This window comes from Callithrix jacchus, chromosome 11 (assembly GCF_049354715.1).
Source record: "Callithrix jacchus isolate 240 chromosome 11, calJac240_pri, whole genome shotgun sequence".
Lineage (NCBI taxonomy): Eukaryota > Metazoa > Chordata > Mammalia > Primates > Cebidae > Callithrix > Callithrix jacchus.
Window position 1 is genome coordinate 83,199,603 of NC_133512.1, and position 19,809 is coordinate 83,219,411.

A 19,809-nucleotide genomic window follows, 5' to 3' on the forward strand; every position below is an offset into this window, starting at 1 on the left:
TTTGTGTCCTCTCTTATTTCCTTGAACAGTGGTATGTAATTCTCCTTGAAGAGTTCCTTCACATCCCTTGTAAGTTGTATTCCCAGGTATTTTATTCTCCTTGTAGCAACTGTGAATGGGGGTTCATTTATGATTTGGCTATCTGCTTGTCTATTGTTGGTGTATAGGAATACTTGTGATTTTTGCACATTGATTTTGTTCTGAGACTTTGCTGAAGTTGCTTATGAGTTCAATAATTTTTGGGCTGAGATGATGGGGTTTTCTTTATTTTAATTTTACTTTAAGTTCTGGGGTACATGTGCAGATCTTGCAGGATTGTTACATAGGTATACACATGCCATGGTGGTTTGCTGCCTCCATTCCCCCGTCACCTACATTAGGTATTTCTCCTAATGTTATCCCTCCCCAATCTCCCCACTCCCTGCTATCCCTCCCCCAGCCTCCCACCCACCAACAGACCCCAGTGTGTGATGTTCCCCTCCCTGTGTCCATGTTTTCTCATTGTTCAACACCCACTTATGAGTGAGAACATGTGATGTTTTGTTTTCTGTTCTTGTGTCAGTTTGCTGAGAATGATCATTTCCAGATTCATCCATGTCCCTACAAAGGACATGAACTCATTCTCTTTTATGGCTGAATAGTATTCCATGGTGTATATGTACCACATTTTCTTTATCCAGTCTATCACTGATGGGCATTTTGGTTGGTTCCAAGTCTTTGCTATTGTAAATAGTGTCACAATGAGCATACATGTGCATGCGTCTTTATAATAGAACAATTTATAATCCTTTGGGTATATACCCACTAATGAGATTGCTGGGTCAAAAGGTATTTCTATTTCTAGATCTTTGAGGAATCACCACACTGTCTTCCACAATGGTTGAAATAATTTATATTCCCACCAACAGTGTATAAAGCATTCCTATTTCTCGACATCCTCTCCAGCATCTGTTGTCTCCAGATTTTTTAATAATCGCCATTCTAACTGGCATGAGATGGTATCTCAATGTGGTTTTGATTTGCATTTCTCTAATGACCAGTGATGATGACCATTTTTTCATATGTTTGTTGGCCACATAAATGTCTTCTTTTGAAAAATGTTTGTTCATATTCTTTGCCCACTTTTTGATGGGGTTGTTTGTTGTTTCCTTGTAAACTTGTTTAGGTTCTTGATAGATTCTGTATATTAGCCCTTTGTCAGGTGGGTAGATTGCAAAAAAATTTTCCCATTCTGTTTGTTGCCACTTCACTCTTATGCTCGTTTCTTTTATCTGGAGTTAGTTTTTGTATAAGGTATAAAGAAGGGGTCCAGTTTTAGCTTTCTGTGCATGGTTAGCCAGTTTTCCCTACACCATTTATTAAACAGGGAATCCTTTCCCCATTGCTTGTTTTTGTCAGGTTTGTCAAAGGTCAGATGATTATAGGTGTGTGGCATTACTTAGGGGCCTCTGTTCTGTTCCATTGGTCTATATCTCTGTTTTGGTACCAGTACAAAGCTGTTTTGATTACTGTAGCCTTATAGTATAGTTTGAAGTCTGTTAGCATGATACCTCCAGCTTTGTTCTTTTTGCTTATGATTGTCTTGGCTATGCAGGCTCTCTTTTCATTCCATATGAAGTTTAAGGTGGTTTTTTCCAGTTCTTTGAAGAAGGTCAGTGGTAGCTTGATGGGGATGGCATTGAATCTATAAATTACTTTGGGCAGTATGGCCATTTTCACAGTATTGATTCTTTCTAACCATCAGCATAAAAAGTTTCTCCATCTTTTTATGTCCTCTCTTATTTCCTTGAGCAGTGGTTTGTAGTTCTCCTTGAAGAGGTCCTTCACGTCCTTTGTTAGTTGTATTCCTAGGTATTTTATTCTCTTTGTAGCATTTGGGAATGGGAGTTCACTCATAATTTGGCTCTCTGTCTGTTGTTGGTGTATAGGAATGCTTGTGATTTTTGCACATTGATTTTGTATCCTGAGACTTTTCTGAAATTGAGAAGTCTACTTCTATCAACTCATCCATCTAGTCCTCCATCCAATTCTGTGCTCTTGATGGATAGACAGTATAATCATTTGGAGGAAAAGAAGCACTCCAGCCTTTGTGGTTTTCAACACTTTTTCATTGATTCTTTCTCATTTTCATGAGTTTGTCTAGTTTCAGTCTTTGAGGCTGCTGACCCTTGAATTGGGTTTTTGTCAGGGCCTTTTTGTTGTTGATGCTGTTGTTGTTGCTTTCTGCTTTTTGTTTTGCTTTCAATAGTCTGGTCCCTCTTCTGTAAGGCTGCTGCAATTTGCTGGATTCTCACTTCAGGTTCTATTTATCTGGTTTGCTCCTCTGCCCAGAGATGTTATTTAAGGAGACTGGAGAGCAGCAAAGATGGGTGCTTCCTCCTTCTTCTGGAACCTCTGAGATGCCATTAGTCAATAATGTGCTGATAATAAGTGGCCAATTTGTTATATGATCCAAAATTTTGAAGATTTCAAGGACAGAAATTTGTGTGTGTGTGTTTATTAAATATTGGATTTAAAAAATTTTTTATTTTAAGTTCTGGGATACATGTGCTGAACGTGCAGGTTTGTTACATAGGTATACATGTGCCATGGTGGTTTGCTGTACCTATCAACCCATCATCTAGATTTTAAGCCCTGCATGCATTAGGTATCTGTCCTAATGCTCTCCCTCTGCTTGCCCTTCACCCCTGACAGGCCCTGATGTGTGATGTTCCCCTCCCTGTGTCCATGTGTTCTCATTGTTCAACTCCCACTTATTAGTGAGAACATGTGGTGTTTGGTTTCTGTGCCGGTGTTAGTTTGCTGAGGATAATGGTTTCCAGCTTCATCCATGTCCCTGCAAAGGACATGAACTTATTGTATTTTATGGCTGTATAGTAATCCATGGTGTGTATGTGCACATTTTAAAAAATCCAGTCTATTGTTGATGAGTATTTGGTCTGGCTCTAACTCTGCTATTGTGCATAGTGCTGCAATAAACATACATATTCATGTGTCTTTATAGTAGAATGATTTATAATCCTTTGGGTATGTACCCAGTAATGGGTAACTTGAGAGTCATCAGCATTTGAAGATATTGAAAACTATAGTCCTGGATTAGGTCATTAATAGAGAATGGAGAAGAAAAGGGAATTTAGGATAAGCTCTAAGGTAAACCAATATTTAGAATTTGAACACAGTATAAGGAATAAGTAAAATAAAATGAGAATGAGTGTTATAGTCTGACTAGTTCTTGCCTGCTGCTCAGAAAAAAACCAATACACTGAGAACAGCAGGTATTGTAGCAGAGAACCAGTTCAGTAATCACAGGGCAGCTGCGTGAGGAGAATGAGAGATATTTGTCAAATCTGCCTCTCCAATAATTAATAGGCTAGAATTTTTAAGGATACACTGGTGGGCAGGGGGCTGGGAAACTGAATCAGTTGATTGGCTGAGGATATAATCACAGGCGTGTTGAAGCTGCAGCTGGGTCAGTTCCCAGCCAGAGGTCACAGGACCAGTTGAATCAGTTCTTTGGTATGGGTCACAGATCCAGATGGAATCTCTTGGTCTGCCAAAATGATAACTCTGAAAAATAAATAAAAAACCAGACCTTTAGGTTTCACAATAGTGATTTCTCTATAAGAGCAGCAGGAGAAGTTACACAACTTGTGACCTCTGGGGCAGTAAGCAACTATAGTAAAGTAAGCTAAGCAAAGCAAGCAATGGATGGTTATAGTTTTACATGCTTATTCTTTAGCAAAGTTTAGACCCCTACCATAACTCTAACACTGTGATCTTTTACTAGTACTTACAAATGTGGTTTTAATCTTTGAACAAGGAGGAGGTAAGTTCAAGGAAAGGCCTCTGCACAAGGATGAGCACAAGCATTTTAGCCTGTGCTCAGTTTTCCTTACTGCTGTGATTTTTGCAAAGCTGATTTTAGGAGCAGATAAGACAGGAAGAAATGGAGAAATTTGGTGTCAGGAATATGTAATGAAAGGTAAATCTTCTTTCTACTCTACATTTCTAGTCCTCTCCCTAGTGGTAGTTTCTGATGTATCCTTCCAGGAGATATAAGATATATCCTTCCAGAAGGTGTAAGCTGATAGTTTATATAAGACAATTTATATTTTTAAAAAGATATTCAAATCCAAATAGGAATATACAATAATATTATTTGTGACTTTGAAGTTCATCTTGATGGTCTTACCATATAATAACCCACTGACCTCTTCCTTACTGTGACTTCATTGTACTTGAAGCTTATCTTCAAAGTCTAAGCAAGCCTCTGCTATTCAGATGAGACTTATAAAAGAATATTCTATTTACATGCAAACACACACACACACACACACACACACACACACACACACACACACAAGGTGGGGGGAGAGAGAGAGAGAGAGAGAGGGGAGAGAGAGAGGAGAGAGAATAAAAACCCACCTAAAACGAAGCACTCTAATTTGAGTTAATGAGTTAATGATACTTGGAACATCAGATTTGACCCTAATTTTGAGATTTAATAATTGCCAGAACTGAGAATGATAGAAAACTAACAAGAATGTTATCCTTAACTTCAAGAAGAAAGAAATCTGGAAAAATTAGAAAAAGTTTCCCTTATATAGTTTTCACACATTTAAAATAATGGAATTAAATGAATGGCCTCTGACAATACAGTGGAATGTAGTTATTAAAACTATCCAATCATAAACTCTGGCTGCTGGAATCCTTGCTCCAATTAAGTAAGTAAATAAAGCAGGTTACTGAGGTTTTATGGAGTTATAAGTAGAAAAATTCAACATGCTCTTTTCTAAACAAGTTAGTTATTAGCAGGTCTAAATTTCTTCTCTATGCCTATATGTCTGAGCAGTTGGGTTTCTTACTGAAGTGAATCAATCAGCCTTATAAAATAACTAATCACTGGATACCTATACTACCATCAGATTATTTGGATTCATTTATTAGATTGCTTGTAATTGTAAAACAACTTTTTATACTACAGAAATAGACCAAATAATAAGAATAATATAATTAATTGCTGTAACAAACATATACCATTAAACAGCAATGACTTTGAGATAAAAATTTATCATACTTTTGTTCACTTACTGACCATTGCATTCAAGAATCATTAATGAAGTGTTAGAAACTCACATAGTATAGTTGAATGTCATCTTTTTTCTTTTATAGGTTTGTAAAAATATGTCCAATTCATAAGTATTTCTTGAAAGTTATGCCCTTCAAAAGTCCTAAAATGACTGCTTTCTATGATAAGTAAGTGCTAGAACAGATGATACAAATTTAATTTACTTTTAAAAATTTATTGTTTTAGTAAAACAGGCTTTTTTTTTCATTCTGTTAGTATAAATATGCATGAACACAAAGCCCTGTGAGTCAACCTGAGAACCTGGGAGTGAAGAAGACTGAGGCCTGGGCAGCTATATCACATCTGTGTTCTTTTAATGTGAAATTACATTCTAAATCCACAAAAAGGCCATTCCATGAATCGCAGCTTATACTTTCCCTGGAAGGACTCATTTTGATCTGTTGCACAAGACTCTATGGCTTCAGGTTTTGGCTTGCTCCTGTTTTTTCCTCCCTCCATCTGGTCAAGCTTGTGTGTTTTGTCATGATCATTATCCTCAAAATCCTTATCGTTATGCCTTTTCTACCTGTCTTCTGCTGGTGGAAATATTTAGAAAGCTTGATCTCTATGATTCTTTCAGCTCAGGGTGAGTCTTTGTCCACTTATCATAGGGAAGAAGGGCTCCTCTTAAGGTGTTGTTTTTCTCACAGATTCCCACATATTCAAATTTTTCCTACCAAGCCCAGGGTGATCATTTTTTCAGAATTTTGTCTGGGTTAACAAGATGGCAAAATATAAGGTCACTGACTTTAGTTTCTTTCACAGAAATATTGATTAGCAACTATCTACAGACAAGAATGCCTTTGTGAAAAATACCAGAACCCGAGAGGAGGTCGTGGTGAGAAGGGACAGGGTAGGTGAGACTGAACCACTCCCTTGGAGTACAAAAACTAAGAAAAGTCACATTACAAGGGTAAGATAAATGGCTTCATTTTGACCATGTTGCCCCTCTCACAGGCTGGCAGATTGCCACTCCAAGAGGGACCCTTTTGTTCTCCAGTGAGAATAAAAGAGCCTGAGGTAGTCAGCTTCCCTAGCATTTTAGAGTGCTTCCCAGGAGGCCCACTTATATCTCACTTCAGGGGGAACACTGGAGGAATTTGCATGGCTAGAACACAAGGGGTGAGCTAAGTACAAAAAAAGGGAGGCAGAGCTTAGCGTTATCAGCAGACAAATCTTGGTGCTGGCACTAGATCCCTGCCAGCAGCCTTCACTAACTAAAGAGACCAGCCACTGGCTCTGCCCACCCACAAAACTAAACCAGTTGCCCCAACTGGCCAACAAGGATGGTCAGAACTCTGCCCAGCTGAGATTGCTATCAGTAGTCTGGCCAGGCCAAAGAGCCTAGACTGTGACCAAACTGACTAGCAGAGCACAGCCTATAGCCCTGCCTGACAAAGAAGCCTGGTTAGTGACCCTTCCCATCCATGGAACAGTTAGCAGCCCTACCTAGGCAAGGGGCCTAACCAGTTACCTTGCCCAACTTTGAGTCACAGACTATGGCCATGCCCAATTGCAGAGTCCAGCCACTCACCCTGCTTGACCATAGAGCATAGCTAGTAGACTCACCTGACCAAGGACCCCAGCCAGTAGTCCTGAGTTGACCTCATAACACAGGCACTGGCCCTGCCCAACCAGAGACCCTGGCAGCAAGCCAGTCAGTGGGAATGTAAATTAGTACAGTCATTATAAAAAACAGTATAAAGTTTCCTAAAAAAATTAAAAATAGGCCTATCATTCATTTGATTCAGCAATCCTATCTCTGGATATATATCTGAAGGAAATAAAATTAGTATCTGGAAAAGATATCTGCATCCCCATGTTCATTGTAGCATCATCCACAATGGCCAAGACATGGAATCAACCTAGGCATCCACTGATGGAGGAATGGGCAAAGAAAACTTGTGTGTGTGTGTATACACATGGCATATATATATACATATACACACACACACAATATGTGTACATATATATATACATGCACACGTGCGCACACACACATATTGCCGTCAGTAGTCTGGCCTATATACATACACATATATACATACACACACATACACACACATTTACAAAGGAAAACTCTTCAACCTTATTCCCCCACAAAAAAAGGGAAATTCTGTCATTTACAACAATGCGGATGGACCTGGAGGATATACTAAGTGAAATAAACCAGACAGATTAGAGACTAGGGCCCATAGTCACCTTGCATTTTCCTAGTGTATAACAGGGAACAGACAGAACGTACATCCTACTAATTTGCTTATAGCATGTTTGATAGCGTTAATTTCAGCACACAGAACAAACTTTTTGTAGAAAGTGGATTTCTCCACTTTCAGGTCTCAGTATAGTTTTCCCAGAGATTTAGGAATATTAGAAGCACTTCCTCCCATGCTCATATTTTAGGATGGTTATTTTTTTAATCCCCTGAATTGCAAAGGAAGAATTTTGTGCATTGTATTTGACTCAGAGGGAATACTATATGCTAAATATTAAATACTTGTATATAATTCCTCTCCAAAATGCATAGAAAAAGTTTTTCCTAAATCATGTAACATTTTTTTCTCAACATGAGCAATCATGTGTGCATTGACCAAACAAAAAGGTAGTGCTCATCTGCTGTGTGTCTGGCTTTGAGTACTTGTATTAATCACAGGTTAGATAAACCTTGCTCTCAAAGAGCTTAGGTCTAGTGAGAGAAGAAAATAAATACAAATTATGTGAATTTGCAACCTGATTTGATGAATTAGGTAAAAAAATTCATGTAGATACTGTCTCAGTCTGTTTGGTGTTGCTGTCAAGGATTACCTGAGGCTGGTTAATTTATGAAGAAAAGAGGTTAGCTGGGTGTGGTGGCTCACACCTGTAATCCCAACACTTCAGGAGGCCAAGGAAGGAGGATATTTGAGCCCAGGAGTTTGAAACCAGCCTGGGCAATATAGTGAGACCTCATTTTCACGAAAAAGAAAAAATAATAGGCATGGTATCACATGCCTGTTGTCCTAGCTACTCAGATGACTGAGATGGGAGGATAACTTCAGCCCAAGAGTTTGAGGTTGCAGTGAGCTATGAGTACGAAGAAGCATGGTGCCGACATCTGTTTCTAATAAGGGCTCCAGGCTGCTTCCACTCATGACAGAAGGCAAAGTGGAGCAAGCATGTTTGGAGATCACATGGCAAGAGGAAGCAAGAAGCATGGGGAGGTGCCAGGCTCTTTTTTAACAACCATCACTTGCAGGAACTAATAGAATGAAACTCACTCCTTATGATGAGGAGGGCACTGAATCATTCATGAGGGATTTGCCCCCAATGACCCAAACACCTCCTGATAGGGATTCTTTTCCAACATTGGGGATCAAAGTTCAGCATGAGTTTTGGGAGACAAACATGAAAACTATAGCCAATATATTCTGCAGAACTTGGTGATTATTGATAACGGAGTTGGAAGTTCAGAGAAGTCTTTACATTTATTCCCTACAGATTGGAGGAACAGATTGCTGATTGTTTTTTAAAAGCAAAATGTTTTTGAAATTTTGCCTGAAATGCAAATGAAAATTTTGCATGAAATTTTTGGGCTTCAGAGAGATAAAAAACATAAATATTTGGCAACCTAAGTGTCTAATGTTGTGTGGTTAGAAATTTTTTAATGTCTCTTTAGTAAGCGCTTAAAGTAAAAGATTCACACCAACTATTCTAATGCAATACTCATTGAATTTAACAGCTTTTTTTTTGCTATTTAGCTACTATTTTTCCCTTCCTCTTTAAAAATGAATGTTACACATATGAAATACTAGAAATATATGCTAAGATGTAGCCATAAATGGTATAGTCTAGAGTTGTTAAAATGTGTTTTACCTAAATAGTTGTTCCAAGGAAGAAGTTAACTATAATATTTATTAAACTGGGAAAAATTGCTTTGCTTACTTTAACCTCGTATCTTTTCAAGATTGTATTCCTAATGTCAAGATTTTTGCAATAAAAATTAAAAGTCTGCATTGTTGTTTTTAAAACAAGTGCTTTTCCATTCCACTTTTATTATATTTCATTTTCCATTCATATAGGCTGCTAATTCTACTCTCTATGAAAAACAAAGTACTGTTTCATCTTTCTGTTGATGGCGGTCTTTATTCTCTGCAGCTTGCTTGGAACCAGGCTCTGTACTCATGTTTTTAGAAGTATGATCTGGGATATAATGAAATAAGGAAACAGAAACATGCAAAAGCATTACTTTCTCATTACCTGCCTCCTTCTAGCATCACTTGAAGGATGTCAGAGCATGTCTTATTTGTGGGCATCAGCCCTGTGTGCTTTCTTTGAGAGGGAGAATAGTTATCTGAGGTCAGCCACGTGTTACCAGACAAATATTCCAAGTCTACCTACAGTTGGTATGAGAAGAGAGAATTGCACGGAATGTTACCTACACATTTACCTGTAGGTCTTTGTGGAAATGCAAACCTGCAAAAGGCTGCACTACACAGACTTCTTTTGTAACTGCCCAAGAAGTTCTTCCTGCCTTCTGCACAAAGACCATGTCATTGATGTAAAAAAAGAGTTTAATAGACATAAGGCCAGCCATGTCATATGAGAAATGGAGTTAGTACTTAAAACAGTCTCATTCAAAGCTTGTAGGTTAGGGGTTTTACAAAGGCAGTTTGGGGTAATGGGTGGGAGTGGCTAGGCTTGCTGTTGATTGGCTGTGGCAGAGATAAAATCATAGGGGTTCTGTGAAGCTGTCCTGGGCACTGAGTTGCTTCTGGGTGAAGCCACAGGAACGAGGTTGGCATGTCTAGGTAGAAACATGCAGGTAGAACCATGGATGTCAGACATGCAAAAAAAAAAAAAAACAAAACAATCTCTGAAAAGGTACCTCAAAAGGCCAATCTATGTGCTTACTTCAACAGCACATATACTAAAATTGGGACAATACAGAGAAGCATGGCCCCTGAGCAGGGATGACACACAAATTTGTGAAGCATTCCATATTTTTAAATAAAATTTTTATAAAATTTGTTAAAAACAAGGGGGCCAATCTGTAGTAGGCTGTTATCTCCAGGAATGGCTGGCAAACTATGTCTACACCTTCACAGAATTCAGATCCCTCTCCTCCCCCAGCCTGATGGCCTTGCATTATCGTTACAAAGGTAGACGAGTTTGGGGAAAAGCCTGTTATCATTTAAACTATAAACTAAATGTCTCCCGAAGTCAATGTACTAGTCTGTTTTCACACTTCTATAAGGAAATACCTGAGGCTGGGTAATTTATAAAGGAAAGAGGTTTAATTGACTCATAATTCCTCCTGGCTAGGGAGGCCTCAGGAAACTTACAATCATGGCAGAAGGTGAAGGAGAAGCAAAGACACATCTTATATGGTGGCAGGTGAGAGAGAACTGCACAAAGTGGAAAGAGTCCCATACAGATCAAACAACTAGATCTTGTGAGAACTCCCTCACTATCGTGAGAACCACATTGGGGAAACTGCCCCCATCATCCAGTCACCTCCCACCAGCTTTCACCCTCAATACCCTGGGGTTTATGGGGATTACAATTCAAGATGAGAGAATTAAGTGGGAACACAGAGCCAAACCATATCAGTCAGTTTAGCCTAAGCCCAGGAATAATTAAGGGAAAGGCAAGATAGGGGGTGGATTAAATCATATATATTTTACTGCCATAATTTTTTCACTGATCTAATTTTTGCAAAAGCAGTTTCACTTTCAACCCAATATATAGGCATCAGAAAAAATGTGCAGGTACAAAAATCTCAGACTTCTGATCTCCAGCCTAGGAATCTGCCTCTGACATTGGCACCATTTAAATTTGTTCCTTTTTAAATTTAAGTAATTATGTGCAAAGGATGTGTCCCAGCACTATATTAGTTGTAGGAGATAAAATTGTAAATAAAACCAGATGTGGTTCCTGTTGTCATGTAGCTTACAGTCTAGAAGATATCTTAAATAATTACACAAATACATGTACACTTACAGCCTGAGTGGACACAGTGTTATGAGAGTGGGGAACAAAAGAACCTGACCTGGTTGCTGGGGTGGTCAGGAATCCCCAGAGGAGCAGTGTTCGTGCTAAATTAATTTGAGGAAGCAAGATTCTAGGGTAGGAGGCAGGATGTTCTTGGGAGAGGGGAGAGCATGTGCAAAGGCACTGTGCTCTGCAGGATGATGTAAGGAACTGAAAGAAGTCAGTATGGCTTCGAGTGCAGGATCAGGCAAGATGTGGTCCCAGAGAGGCAGACACATCAGGGTCTTGTAGAATTAAGGGTTCACTGCATGAGGAGTTGGAGGCCACTGAAGCTAGGGGCTAGCATGGAGAAAAGAAGTTAGGGTGAGATGATATATACAAAGGTCCCTAGATTCTTTGTAGGCTTAGCATCCATAAATATCCCAACCAATTTCTCTTCTATTATCATCCATGCATAGTCAAACCTATATTTACTTTTGAATAAAGGATGATAATTTTGTGTGCATATAAAAATGAATTCACAAATAGAAGATAAAAAAGTTAATAGTACCAAAAAAAGACAGAAAAAATGTATTATATCTCTAATGAAAACTTCTGCTATACTGTTTCTCTTGCTTGATCTAAAAACTTACTCTTTCTGAGGAAGAAATTACATTCTTGTAGTACCCATCCTATAAAATGCTAATTTGTTTTTTTCATCATTAAACTACTTTTGGTTCTCAAGGAGTGCCCCTATCTCTTTCATGTTTAGATAATCCAAACCCTTAGTCAGTTTTAAAATACTATGTTGATATGATTTGGCTGTGCCCCCACCCAAATCTCACCTTAAATTGTATCTCCTACAATTTCCATGTGTTGTGGGAGGGACTGAGTGGGATGTAATTGAATCATGGAGGTGGGTCTTTCCCTTTATGTTCTCATGATAGGAGTAAGTTTCATGAGATCTGATGGTTTCCCTGCACAAGTTGTCTTCTTTTGTCTGCTGCCATGTGAGATATGCCTTCACCTTTTGCCATGATTATGAGGCCTCCCTAGCCATGTGGAACTATAAGTCCATTAAACCTATTTTTCCTTATAAAGTCTCAGATATGTCTTTATTAGCAGTGTGAAAGTGGACTAATACACATGTCTAGACCAGAGAAACGAGTTTCCCATTTTTTTTTTTTTTGAGACGGAGTTTTTCTCTTGTTACCCAGGCTGGAGTGCAATGGCGCAATCTTGGCTCACCGCAACCTCTGCCTCCTGGGTTCAGGCCATTCTCCTGCCTCAGCCTCCTGAGTAGCTGGGATTACAGGCACGTGCCACCATGCCCAGCTAATTTTTTGTATTTTTAGTAGAGATGGGGTTTCACCATGTTGACCAGGATGGTCTCAATCTGTTGACCTCGTGATCCACCTGTCTTGGCCTCCCAAAGTGCTGGGATTACAGGCTTGAGCCACCGCGCCTGGCCTGAAACCAGTTTCTTTGAGAACACTACTCTGCAAGTCCATTCATCCATTCTTAGCCAGGCCATCAGAGAAATGGAATTCCATAGTCAAATATTTACTTGTTCACCCTTTTGGGTCTTATCGTAATTTACCTTTACTGGTTTGTGGCTTCAGATCCATGTAGAAAGGCAGGTAAACTGTCTGGAAGTGCTCTGCATATAGGGAGATATATCTGTTAGAGGTTGATGGCAAGCAACAGACCAATACAACTGTATTAATATGAAACATTGGCTGACCAGATTTCAGAAGGAACAAAAACCAGGGCCATCTCAGGATCTTGGGTAGCAGTCTTCTCAGGGTGCCCTGGAGACATTTTGCTTCATGTATTTGAGAGATTAATACATTAATATATTATGGCAATGGCCCCATCTTAATATTCTAAATATAATTTAAAAGACCAAATCAAAAAATCCAAATACAAAATTTTGCACAGAGAAAAGAACATTTTGCTCCTGTTTCAGAAGGTGTCTGGAAACATGTATTAATAGCTATGAAAATTATTATGCCTTTTAACTCAGTAACCTTTAAATTTTAAGTTCAGTGGTATATGTACAGATTATATAAATAAACTTGTGTCATGGGGGTTTGTTGTACAGATTACTTTGTCACCTAGGTATTAAGCCCAGTACCCATTAGTTAGTTTTCCTAATCCTCTCTCGCCTCCCATCCTCTACTCTCCAATAAGCCTCAGTGTGTGTTGTTTCTTTCTATGTGTCCATGTGTTCTCATTTAGCTCTCACTTGTGAGAACATGTGGTGTTTGGTTTTCTGTTCCTGCATTAGTTTGCTGAGGATCATGACCTCCAGTTCATCCATGTCCCTGCCAAAGACATGATCTCATTCTTTTTATGGCTGCATAGTATTCCATGGTGTATATATTGCCACATTTTCTTTATCCAGTCTACCACCAAGGGGCATTTAGGTTGATTCTATGTCTTTGCTACTGTGAAGAGTGCTGCAATGAACATATGCATACATGTGTCTTTATTACTGAATGTTTTATATTCCTTTGGGTCTATACCCAGTAATGGGATTGCTGAGTTGAATGGTAATTCTGCTTTTAGGTCTTTGAGGAATCACCACAGTGCCTTCCACAATGGTTGAACTAATTTGCACTCTCGCCAACAGTGTGTAAGCATTCCCTTTTCTCCACAACCTTGCTACCATCTGTGACTTTTTAATACCAGCTATTTTCACAGGTGTAACGTGGTATCTGATTGTGGTTTTAATTTGCATTTTTCTAATGATCAGTGACATCGAGATTTTTTTTCCTATGATTGTTGGCTGCATGTATGTCTTCTTTTGAAAAGTATCTGTTGATGTCCTTTGCCCATTTTTTAATGAAGTTGTTTCTTGTAAACTTGTTTAAGTTTCTTATAGATTCTAGATATTAGTGAATCTTTGTCAAATTTTTGCATAGTTTGCAAAAACTTACTCCCATTCTGTAGGTTGTCTGTTCACTCCGTTCATAGTTTCCTTGCTGTGCAGAAGCTCTTTTGTTTAATTAGATCCCATTTGTCAAGTTTTGCTTTTGGTGTATTTGTCATGAAGTCTTTGCCCACTCCTATGTCCTGAATGGTGTTGCCTAGGTTGTCTTCCAGGGTTTTTATAATTTTGTTAACCTAGGTAATCTTAATCCTACAGCAATGAAAACATTTATTTGTTAAGTTTATATTTTTCAGTAAAATTTTAAAATACATGAAACCTTGAGTTTCACTTTGAGAATACCTTCATATATTATGGTTCTGTGAATTTAAACTTTAATCAGTATTTCAAAATATTAATCTGATGGCTTTATGACCACGAGACTTAACACTCTTCATCAAATTTGAGAGTTAGAGTTGTAGTAGTCCCTCCCAACTGATTTAGGCAGAGAACCTTAATACAGGGAGTGGTGTAGAACCTCTCTCTGAAGCTTGAGCTCACAAATATTCCTTTGCCTTCAGCTGAGAATGCTTTTGACTTGGAATCTGAATCAAACTTAGTGACAAGTCTTAGGAAGTGAAAGAAATTATTTTAATTAAACGATAATGGTTTTGTGTTATATAAAAAGAAAGTAAGCAAGTTTCAAAATGGAATACTGAATAGTTATTCTAATAAGAAAACCAGACTTATGAACATAGCAAATTTATTACTTTCTTGAATAAAAATTTATTTTGTGCTATTTACCTCTGTTTTCATTTTAAAAATGGAGTGCATTTCTCATATTTATATTAATTTTTAAATGATAATAGGTATTGCTGTGTCATCTCACCTAGAATGTAAAAATAGAATATGCATACTGAAGCTACATTGCTATTAGAACTGGAGATATATATACTATGTTCATTGATAATTAAAACTCATTTTCAATATTTATTATTTTAAAAACAAATTTTCAAGCCAGACATACTATTAATTCAAAGTCAAAACTAACAAAATCAGTCCTCCAAGATTAGCCATTTGTTCACAAAACTGAAAATGCTTCTCAATTCTGTAGCTAGAGTATGGATGTTCATTATTGAGTTTATGGATTACTATGGTTAAACAATGGGAACCATCTTTATGAAGATTTATACTGAAGCTAAACTAAAGATTGAGGAACAAGCAAGTTTAATGTACATATAAATAAATATGCTTATTATAATGTATATTTTTGTGAGCTGTTACTGGTTGCTTCAATTTTTTCAATGTTTATATACCAAGTGCCTCCATTTCTTCTTCACTTCCATTTTATATAAAAACTTTAAATCAGTCTTTTAGTCAAATTAGTCTATTGAAAACCTTCAGAGAAATCTAATAATTTTCTAATTGTCAGTGCCAATAATTTTAAAAAATATATTTAAATCAAAGTTTAATATACATGCAGAAAAAATGCACAAATCATAACTGTATAGCTCAATGTATTCTCTTTTTTAAAGGCAACCACTATCTTAACCTTATGGTGTAGTTTTGCCTAATTTTTTAGCATTCTATAAATATAATCACATAGTACTTTTGTCTGTATGTGTGTATATGTTTGTGTGTTTGTGTGTAGCTATTTGTTTTAGTTTTAGTAGAGTATTCCACTATAGAAGGCACTGTGATTTATCTATTTTACTCCTGATGGATATTTGTGTTTATAGCCAGGTTTGGGCTATTATGAATAATACTTCTATGAACACTTTTGTGCACATATTTCTATTAAGTTCAGAAGTGGATTGTTCTGTCATAGGATGAATATTTTTGACTTTTGTATATAATGCAACGTTTCTCCAAATGGTGGTAACAATTTATGCTACCATCCGTAATGTATTCTAGTGATCTACTTGTTCAAATATGGTATTTTGAGTTTAAATTTTAGCTATTTTAATATGTGATTACTTTTTTTTTGAGATGGCGTTTTGCTGTTGTTGCCCAGACTGGAGTGCAATGGCACAATCTTGGCTCACTGCAACCTCCGCCTTCTGGGTTCAAGCAATTCTTCTGCCTCAGCCTCCCGAGTAGCTGGGACTACAGGTGCACACCACCATGCCCAGCTAATTTTTGAATTTTTAGTAGAGACGGGGTTTCACCTCGTTGACTAGGATGGTCTTGATCTCTTGACCTCGTGATCCACCTGCCTCGGCCTCCCAAAGTGCTGGGATTATAGGCATGAGCCACCGAATATGTGATTACTAATATTGCATTTTTATTTTCATTTCCTTGATTACTAATAAGTTCATTACTTTTCACAAAGCTGATGTTTATTTGGATTTTCTATTTTGTGCAGTGCTGACTCGAGGCTTCTGCTCATTATTTAAAAATAAGATTATTTTTTTCTTATTAATTTAGATAGGAGTTTGTGACCAGTCTGGCCAACATGGTGAAACCTCATCTCTACTAAAAATACAAAACAATTAGCTGGATGTGGTGGTGTGTGCCTGTAAATCCCAGTTACTCAGGGGGCTGAGGCAGGGGAATTGCTTGAACCAGGGAGTTGGAGGTGGCAGTGAGCTGAGATTGTGCCACTGCACTCCAGCTTGGGTGACAGAGTGAGACTCTATCAAAAAAAGAAGAAGGAGAAAGGCTAACCATGCAGGGATAAACAGAAGGGACTGAAATGACAAGACCCTATAATAACAGACCCACTAAGGAGGCTTCCAAGGAGAGCATGTGGTCAGATGGAGTAGAGAACACCTTTCCAATTAGAAAAGCCTGGTAATAACTCTACCTTTATCATCTAGCCTCTCTGAGCCTACTTCTCATATAAATCAGGAATCTTTTGCTGGCAAGTAATTGAATTCTAACTCAATCTTGATTTAACAAAAGAATAAATTTCTTGGATAATTACTGGCTTGGCCTCACAAAGCTGAACAGTCAAGCTTTGGGAAAACATGAACTCAGACAGCTGGGGGAACTCAAGAAATTGAACTACAGATTTAAAAGCTGCCAGAATTATCTTTTCTTCTCTGAGGAAGGTGGGAAAGGTTTCACAATGGGGTAAGGGATATGACTACTCAAAACTTGGTGCTCATCTCTTCTTAGCTTCATTGCCGAAGAGAAAAGGGCTCTTTCCACAGTTGAAGTGCAATGGTACAATCTCGGCACATTACCACCCCGACTCCCTGGTTCAAGGGATTCTCCTGCCTCAGCCTCCTGAGTAGCTGAGATTACAGGCACGTGCCACCATGGCCAGCTAATTTTTGTATTTTTTGTATGGATGAGGTTTCACCATGTTGACCAGGATGATCTCAATCTCCTGACCTCATGATCCACCTGCTTTGACCTCCCAAAGTGCTGGGATTACAGGCGTGAGCCACTGTACCCTGCCTGAAGTTTTGAGAAAAGACTAGTTTGTAACCTTAGGCAAGTTTCTTAAATCTCTGTGTCTCTATCTCCTCTTCTGACAAATGGGAAAAACAATAGAACTTACATCATAGGGTTGTTCTAAGGGTAAATGACTTAAAATATTTAAAGTGTTTGGAATAGTTGCCCTCACAAAGCTGTTATTGTTGTGTGATTGATTGTTGTCATTGTCTCACCCCTGGGACATTTCTGTGGCCAGAGTTTGACCTAAATATATCTGGGAAGAGGAATGAGCATTGTCATTGGCATCACAGGAATGGGGCAGAGCAAGAGCCTCAAAAAAAGATGTGGGAAAGGAAGACGTATCAGCCAAACAAAAACAGCTTTCCACTGTATTCCTCATCCATAAAACAGCTTTATTATTAAGTTCTATGTTACTCTGAGAATAATGATGTATGCAAAGTGCCTGTCATGTGGCAGGCCTTCAAGATATGGTAGTTACATAATCTACACATGACAAAACCACAGCCTCAGCTAGACACAGTAATGGGCATGAATGAAATGGTTATTTTGAAGGAAAATCAGAAGGATCTAGATTGGTTTGTGAATTGGTTTGTGGCTGTCACTTCGGATGTTTTCCTTTTAGGCTGTGCCTTGCAACAGAGAGCAGTGATATACACATGTGTTCACATTAAAAGCATGTTTTGTTATTTCCTCCTATGGCCCTGGGAGGAAGTGGGAGTTTTCCTCAGGAGGAGGTGCATCCTGCAGTCTCTCTAGCCGGGTGGTATGTGATCTATGCTACAGTCTAAGCAGCCTGAAGGGCGCCAGGATCTTGTGTTATACTTCTTTCAGTCAGAGGCTGTAGCCTCTTTAGTCACTGTCTCAGCAGACAGATAAGTGTCCACAGCTGGCCAGAGAGAATACTGCTATCGCAAACTCATACTGGGAGAGGGTGTCCCTTTTTGTGAGGCTAACAGGAGTATTTTGGTTCTTGCCAGTTGCTACCAGATGACTCAGTTATTCTATTCTTTGCTTCATCTTAATATTTGTGTTATTCAAATTTCAAACCAATACTTACATCGTCATATTACATTGTGATGGTTAATTCTATATATTAACTTGATTGGGTCGTGGGTGTCATGGGCTGTTGGCTAACCATTATTTCTCATCCCCACGTGCCTCTGAGGATGTTTCTGGAAAAAATTAGCATTTGAATGGGCAGACTGAGTAAAGCACATGGCCTTTCCCAGTATGAGTGGGCATCATCCAGTCCATTGAGGACCTGAATAGAACAAAAAGGCCAAGGAAGGTTTAATTAACTCTGCCTGACTACTTAGTCTGGGATGTCAATCTTCCTCTGTTGGTGCTCCTGGCACTCAAGTCTTTAAACCCAGACTGGAATCTATACTATTGGCTCTCAGGCTCTCGGAACTGGGCACTACAACAACAGCTTTCCTGGGTCTCTAGCTTGTAAATTGCAGATTGTAAACCTTCTCAGACTCCATAATACCTGAGAAACAACTTAAATACCATCATATGTATGCATTATCTCCCACTGGTTCAGTTTCTCTGGAGAACCCTGACCAACACATATAGTTCATAAATTTTGGTCTCTAGTCTTCTACTAATTAAATTAGTAATCTAATGATCATCTTCTTTTTTTTTTTTTTTTTTTAATTTTTTATTGGATTATAGGTTTTGGGGTACGTGAGCAGAGCATGCAAGACAGTTGCGTAGGTACACACATGGCAGTGTGCTTTGCTTTTCTTCTCCCCTTCACCTACATTTGGCATTTCTCCCCAGGCTATCCCTCCCCACCTCCCCCTCCCACTGGCCCTCCCCTTTTCCCCCCAATAGACCCCAGTGTTTAGTACTCCCCTTTCTGTGTCCATGTGTTCTCATTTTTCATCACCCACCTATGAGTGAGAATATGCGGTGTTTCATTTTCTGTTCTTGTGTCAGTTTGCTGAGGATGATGTTTTCCAGATTCATCCATGTCCCTACAAACGACACGAACTCATCATTTCTGATTGCTGCATAATATTCCATGGTGTATATGTGCCACATTTTTCCAATCCAGTCTATTATCAATGGGCATTTGGGTTGATTCCAGGTCTTTGCTATTGTAAACAGTGCTGCAATGAACATTTGTGTACATGTGTCCTTATAGTAGAACGATTTATAGTCTTTTGGATATATACCCAGTAATGGGATTGCTGGGTCAAATGGAATTTCTATTTCTAAGGCCTTGAGGAATCGCCACACTGTCTTCCACAATGGTTGAACTAATTTACACTCCCACCAACAGTGTAGAAGTGTTCCTTTTTCTCCACATCCTCTCCAGCATCTGTTGTCTCCAGATTTTTTAATGATCGCCATTCTAACTGGCGTGAGATGGTATCTCAATGTGGTTTTGATTTGCATCTCTCTGATGACCAGTGACGATGAGCATTTTTTCATATGATTGTTGGCCTCA

General features: G+C 38.5%; 1 long non-coding RNA gene and 1 other non-coding gene across 2 annotated transcripts in view; one reads left to right on the top strand and one right to left on the bottom strand.

Annotated features, from left to right (window-relative positions):
- Positions 1–462: 462 nt before the first annotated feature.
- LOC144578278 (uncharacterized) overlaps positions 463–19,809 on the bottom strand; it is a 60,728-nt gene continuing 41,381 nt past the window's right edge. The window contains exons 2-3 of the long non-coding RNA XR_013523751.1: positions 12,678–12,737; positions 463–3,567 (exon numbers count right to left, since the gene is read on the bottom strand). This is a non-coding gene — a long non-coding RNA (uncharacterized LOC144578278). The remainder of the gene's footprint in view (positions 3,568–12,677; positions 12,738–19,809) is intronic.
- Positions 10,011–10,112, top strand: LOC118143927 (U6 spliceosomal RNA). The gene has a single exon (XR_004728412.1). It is a non-coding gene; the product is annotated as a U6 spliceosomal RNA (small nuclear RNA).